Consider the following 7,125-nt stretch of genomic DNA (forward strand, 5'->3'; position numbering starts at 1 on the left):
TTAACTCCTACTCTACCATTCCAGCTTTCAGCTCTTGTTTGTACTTTGCTTGTCTTAGACCTGCAGCATGGCCCTGATCTGTGGTGTTTCTGTTAGATGTTCCTGGTGTAGCTCAGTCCTGCTGCTGCTGCTAAGTCGCTTCAGTCGTGTCCGACTCTGCGTGACCCCATGACTCTGTGCAACCCCATAGACGGCAGCCCACCAGGCTCCCCCGTCCCTGGGATTCTCCAGGCAAGAACACTGGAGTGGGTTGCCATGTCCTTCTCCAATGCAGGAAAGTGAAAAGTGAAAATGAAGTCGCTCAGTCGTGTCTGACTCTTAGCGACCCCATGGACTGCAGCCTACCAGGCTCCTCCATCCATGGGATTTTCCAGGCAAGAGTACTGAAGTGGGGTGCCATTGCCTTCTCCGAGCTCAGTCCTACCCATATGCTTTTGTCCACTCCAGAGGTAGAATGACTGCTTTTGGTAAAATGATCTCAGTTGGTGTTTATTAGTACCTTAAGGATGATAGTGTTGCTGGCATTTCCCTAAGAGTTTAACACTTTCAATTTTCCTGTGTTTTTAATTGTTAATGTAAACTCTGCGAGGAATCGACAAGAATAACAATGACCCTGCCAGTCAGAAGGTGATAAAATGACTTTTAGTGATATGGATAATAGGAATTGTTCTGCCTAGTGTGATTTATTTGTGATTTCAGCCTTTATGCTGAAGGGAATACTTCCCATGTGCTTCACCTGACATCCTGTTCTTCCTCTTAAGTATAATTCTAAGAAATATCATCTTTTAAAAATGCCTTTCTCCCTTATAGGGCTTATCTTTATTATAAACCCAGATATGCCATGGAAATCAGCAATGAGTTGGCCACAATCACCTGCTTTTGAAAATTTTCTTTATAGAATCATCAGCTTTCATCCAAGCAACCCCCAATATTTTAAGGAAATAACTGAGAACTTTTACTTTCAAATTTTTTCTGTTTTTACCTCAGTCTTGAATGCTTAAAGGAAGCATCACATTCTCCTGATATTTTTCTTCTTTGAATTTTAGGACAATAAAAATGCTATCAGGGGTACTGCAGCCCACAACAATGAATCAGATCATGCATTACTGCCATAGGATTTATACTGGAGGTGCTGTCTCTGACACACTATACAGCATATTGAAAAAGGGCAGAAAATAAGAATATTGGAACACTGGCAATAAAGTCACACTATTAATTGAGTTTTCCATTAGCCACCAGGAAACTAAAGGAAGAGCCCCCATTCTTATTCTGTATTAACTCAAGTTAAAGATGCTATTTGAGACCATCTAGATGGCTGAGAAACATATTGTCTCCATACTTTGCTAACAGTTGAAATTAAGAGATGTACTTGAATTCATTTAAGATATGTCAGTTTTCTCAGTGTGGGCTTCTAGCTCTGGGATTGTCTTCCTTAATACTGAGTGGGCTCCTTGGCCTTGTTCAGCGGTTGCTGAGGCAGGTAATTACACTTTCAACAATCAGTCATCTGGATGCTATGCCCATGGAGAGGAGAAAATGAGACATTGGACGAACCTAGCCACTACCTCAGGCTTCCCTGGGTGCTCATTGGTGAAGCATTCGCCTGCCAATAGGAGACACAGGTTCCAACCCTGGGTAGGAATATCCCATGGAGAAGACAATGGCAACCCACTCCAGTGTTCTTGCCTGGGAAATCCCATAGACAGAGCAGCCTGGTGGGCTACAGTAACGGGGTCACAAAAGAATAGGACATGACTGAACAACAACAACATCCACTTTATCAAGTAGCTCATAACATAGCTTCTTTTGTCATCCTCAACAAACAAATTACTTTTTAGGTTTATATTTTTCCTAACTACTGTCTATCTAAATAATGTTATAATTCCTCTTGTAATTTTCTAATAATTCCTTAGATTTGGAGGGGTGGGGGGCAATGAGGAATTGAGCATGGGGCCTACATTATAATGTTTACACTTCCTTCTCAAAATTAATTTACCTTTCCTTTAGAATTGCTTTCTGTATAAGAAAAATGGACCATCCATGTGATCCTCTTTGTAGTTATTGCTAAACAATATTGTCCTCTTCATTCATATTATCTTTTATGTATTTATAATGAGTTCAAGAAGACTATTTTGAAAGAACATGTTGGTCTCACATTTCTATAAATAAAGTCCAAATGTTTCCTGATTCTCATTTATCTCGGGAATAAATTGATTCAACAAAGTTATGCAGATTTCCCCATTTATATTACCATGTCTCCTAGTATCTTATATCTTATTTTTTTATATCCAAGGTTATTGCCACCTTTATGGTTCAGTAAGTGAAGGCAGCCTTATTCAGAATTTCAATAAGGACATCAAGGGAACATCTAGACTCTCTTGAAACCATAGTTGCATTCATCTCCCAGTAATAGCCAATCCATCATAAAGGCTTGTCCTATCTGACCTCATATATGTCTTGTCTTGGGAATTCCAGATTGGCCTGGTAGTTTGTCTGAGTCTCTTGCCATTCTCAGGTAAAACTATGAGGACTATTAGAGTTATTGTCAAATCAGGATTTAAAAGACATAAACTTAGTCTTTAACTAATTTTATAAGCTTTCCTATGTTTTAATTTCAGAGATGAAAACTGTGACAGAGAATATAAACATTCATCATGGAAAAAAGAAAAGCAAAGTAAGGTTTAAATGACTTTGTTGATTCCAAACTATATTTTAGCTACAGGTTAATTATCATATTAATGAATTTAATTGAATCATTATTTCCTTCAGGTGGGTTTATGTGTATAGCCAGCTTTAGTAAAAAAAAAAAAAGAAAATGAATAATTATCAAGGTTAAATAAATAGACAAATACTGTGGGGTAAAACAGAGTTTGAGTGTCTAAATTATTTGGTGTGATCACACCCACTGACAACAAAGTTCTCTTCTTTGTGTGAATAATTAGGCAGGATGCCATTTAAACTACATGGTGCTAAATGAAATGGACTTTTGTTTTTATTTCTGGCAAATGTGATTTAAGTCAGATGATTTAGTAATGAACAAACAAGATAAAAAGACAAAAATAATGACAATAATGTTTCAGTGCCTTGATTAATACTTGTGGTGGTTCTATTCATCATATTGAAGTTAAAAGTAGCCAGAATATCACTTCATTTTGTGCCATGAGAATTGAGGCTAAAGTCTTTTAGCCAGAACAACAATTAGAAGATCATGCCATACTAACCTCTGCTTGAGGATAACTGGGAGAGACTTAGAAGCAACAGAAAGGAACTCTACTAGACGGTTATTTGTTAAGGGGAAAGCAGTTCAGTTGATTTATTACAGGTGGTGAAAAATTTCAGTTCAGTAGGAACATGCGGGGATGATGTTTCTTCTAACACAAGAATAGTCTAGGATTGACTCAAGGTCATGGCCAGGAAAGGCCATCCTTTCCTCACACAGAGTGACAAAAGGAACACTTTCAAATGTATTTGAGTTTGGAGATCCATGAGGAGAAGCTCAGACGCTGCTTATTTGAATGAATCTTTTAAGGTTTAATGATAAATGTGAAAACCTTAAAAACATTGTTTAAACAGATAAAAAAATCTAATCGTATTACCCATGCTAAAGAGATTACCCTGACAAATGAGAAAATGTTTTCATCAAAGACCTGTAGAACACGTTTTATATATTCACAAACATTGGCAAAATTCTTAGAGTTTAAAAAAAAGTTTTATTATAAAGGTATTTTATTATTTGAAATGGTGCTTCTCAGTGGCTAAAGGTTTGTGATGTTTCAGAACACTATAAATTGCTAAAAATCATCAGCTCCAACACTGAAGTCAAGAAGGTATTACAGTTGAATGAATCTTTAGTAAGTGCATTGAAATAAATGTTAGCCAAAACTCCAAACTTGTGCATTGAAAGCTTTAATTGCATTACCTTCAGAGCATGATTTCTGAGGAAATGTCAGTGTCGATACAGACTTTACAATAGCATATATTCTTAGGATTTCATTTGGATACATTACCAGCTTTCAAACTGTATGAAATATAGTTTATGTCTTTTGAGTTTTTTTTTTTTTTTAAGTTTTGACTTCCTACATTAAAAGAGGTTGAAAATAACTATGTAAATAGGATCCAGCTGAATAGTATATGTACTTTTTTTATTCCTAAGGGTCACATTCACGACATAGCACTGAATTTATGTTAAAATATTGTTCTGAGAGGAGTGTTGACATAAGATAATGTGATTTATGCTTCCCATCCATCATATTGACAGATTGTAGACAGATGTCGCTGTTTGTCAAACATGGGACAAAACAAGGCAAAACCTCATAATATCATTAAAACTGTTTGCCTTTATCACCATCTCATCCATCTTTCATTCCTATGAAAATTTTAGCTTTAGAAATAATGATTGATTCAATAGGAAATTTTAAAATATGTTTTTGTTAAACAATTTTCCCCTGAAGACACTTAACACTTGTCACTCAGTTGTCATTAAAATATAGTGTGATAGTTTAATATCAGTCAAATAAATATATAAAATGTATTACATATGAACAGAATGAACATGGCTTGAGAGATTTTGTTTTAAATAAATGAAACAAAATAAATACCAGGGAGACAAATGTCCATCAAGTGATTTTTTCTTTCTCAGCAAACCTTAAACGCTGGTGATAAAATGGTAACCCTTCCAACTCTCTGAAATTCTCTTTTAAACATTCAGACAGTGTTTTATGTATATGAGCTGAATCTCTTTTTTTGTGATACGTACAAATGTGCATTAATAAATCACTAAATGTACAGTATCAGGCCCATGAGGCAGGTGGGAGAACGTTTGAAGCCATCTTTTATGAATAGCAAATACCTATATCATTTGTTATATAAGACAGCATCAGAAAGGTCATTCATAAGACACTAGAAACCATTTTCTTTGCTTCAATTTGTATAACTTTTGCCTTATAATCATTTTAGCTTCACATACATAGGGTACATGTACACACCCTTTTATATTGCTTGCTTCAGGTTTTGGATTGGGTTTTCACATGGAGAAGTTTCATTATACTAACTGGGTGTTCATAAATTTATCCAATACAACTCAAGGAAGCAGAATATTTTCCTACTCTCTAGGAGAGCTATCAATCTTGGAAACCTTTATCAATTACTGCTTTCATGTAATGCTTAGTATAAACAGTACTTTATTGGTCTCTGAAGATCATATAAAAAAGGCTTGTGAGTTGGACTAAGCTTTCCAGGTGATTGCATTTTAACTGAAAAAACATGCGCAGGTGTAATCTGAAAGTTTTAAAAACAATTTGAGTTAGCATAGTATCAGATGAATACATAAACTAATTACACTAAAGCTTTACTTACAAGAGTGATGCATAGAAAGTAGCAGTGGTTTTACCTAGAATAACTATTCAAATGTAGATTTCTTAGAATCTGAATCAAATAACCCCAAATTGCTGTTTGAAAATCACAGTCATAAGGAAAGAAAATATTAAACCTTTATATGACTAGAATTTAGTTCTCTGTGAGTAAGCAATTAGGGCCATCAAATTCTGAGGTTCAGTATCAGAGGTTTTCCCTTGTATACAGACCTCAGGAATCTTCATCTCAAACTAGCATCCCAGTCTCCTTGTTATCAGAAATACCTGGGAGAAGACTTTTCAAATATTAAAATTAAAAAATACAGAAATGCCTAATAGGAAGTAGTATCTATATTACTATCAGAACAGACAGGTGGTTATGTTTGAAGGCAGACTAATTGCCTTAATTAATGGGGGCTTATTCTTTGAGTACATGGAATATACTGAAAAAGTAAAATTGTATCAATAAATGCACCACCGATTATCATGGATATAGTGTGTACATAAGAACGTATTAGATTTCAGACAGAATGGTTAAGGCTGTCTTTTATTTTTCCCACAGATAAACTGCTCCTGACTGTAAGGCACCATTATGAAGCCCGCCCATATCCTGTCTCTTCCAGTGTTTCTACTTCCAGAGATAACTTCCTCTAACCCAAGTCTTGATTTACTCATGGCTTCTGCGGTCTCAAAATATTGCTCCTCACTGTGTGCTTCTTTTTTCAGCATTATTGTATTTATTAAGAAAATGTATAGCGTATGTTGAATGGTTACTTTATGCCAAAAACATCTACCTACATGGTCTCATTTACTATAATTAGTGTTTTGAGTCAGAAACCTGAAACTTAATAAAGTTAGCTAATATGCCACTTATTACAAATGTAATATTGCTGAACATATGTCACTGATTCCAGATTTAGTGCTTAACCCCAACCAGCTCTTTCTCGTCACAATATGTCCTTTCTTTTTTTGTCTGTCATAGAAAGGATAGGATATGTTTGGACACTACTCAGAAGAGAATTGATATTAAATAGATTTTGTTAACTGAACTATGTTCATTGGCCAGAAAGGACCTACAAATGGCTTTTACCAGTCCAATCAGTTGTCACCTGGAAAGTATGTTCACAGATTTCAAGACATGATATCCCATTTGTAAAGCTCACCTTCATACAGCTGATGTAACACAGATTCAGAAGAAAATATAATGTGAGATGTTGATTTGAACTGAAATACTTTAGACTTAAGAAAAGCCTAGTAGTCATTACAGTGTGCATTTAAACTAATTTCTTCTGTTTTCAAATTTGTGTCATGAATTTTATAGTGCATATTTGGAGTTTTACTGTGCATACAGTATTATAACACAATTTTAGTAAAGATCCATGAGTGATCTTATATATAATTTCCTCAACATTTCTCAAAAAATATAGGAATAACATATAAAGTATTTTAAAATTTCATTAAAATATTATACCCATACTGATAACAAGAACACAAGATTTTTTGCTCCAGAACACAGGACAAATATATTTGTATATTCTAGAGTTTTCCTTGTTGATGGGATTTCACATTGATTCAACTCTCATAAAATGTGAAATTTCAGTCTTTCACCTTCAGAATCTTTAACTTCTGGCATTGTTAAATCTATTAATTCTTTCTAGTATAATTTGTATCAATTGAGTCTATTTTAAAAATCTTTCCCTATATCCAATCTAAATGTATCCTCATGTATTTTCTTCTAACAAGTTTAGGATTCTCTTTTCACATTTGGGTTTTT

The 7,125-nt window shown here is 34.8% G+C and overlaps 1 long non-coding RNA gene across 1 annotated transcript; it reads left to right on the forward strand.

The window, feature by feature from the left end:
- The first annotated feature begins 2,406 nt into the window (after positions 1-2,406).
- LOC133233361 (uncharacterized) lies at positions 2,407-6,224 on the forward strand. Its single transcript, XR_009731692.1, has 3 exons — positions 2,407-2,515; positions 2,619-2,674; positions 5,914-6,224. It is a non-coding gene; the product is annotated as an uncharacterized LOC133233361 (long non-coding RNA).
- The last annotated feature ends 901 nt before the right edge of the window (positions 6,225-7,125 follow it).

This window comes from Bos javanicus, chromosome 20, assembly GCF_032452875.1.
Source record: "Bos javanicus breed banteng chromosome 20, ARS-OSU_banteng_1.0, whole genome shotgun sequence".
Taxonomy (NCBI): domain Eukaryota; kingdom Metazoa; phylum Chordata; class Mammalia; order Artiodactyla; family Bovidae; genus Bos; species Bos javanicus.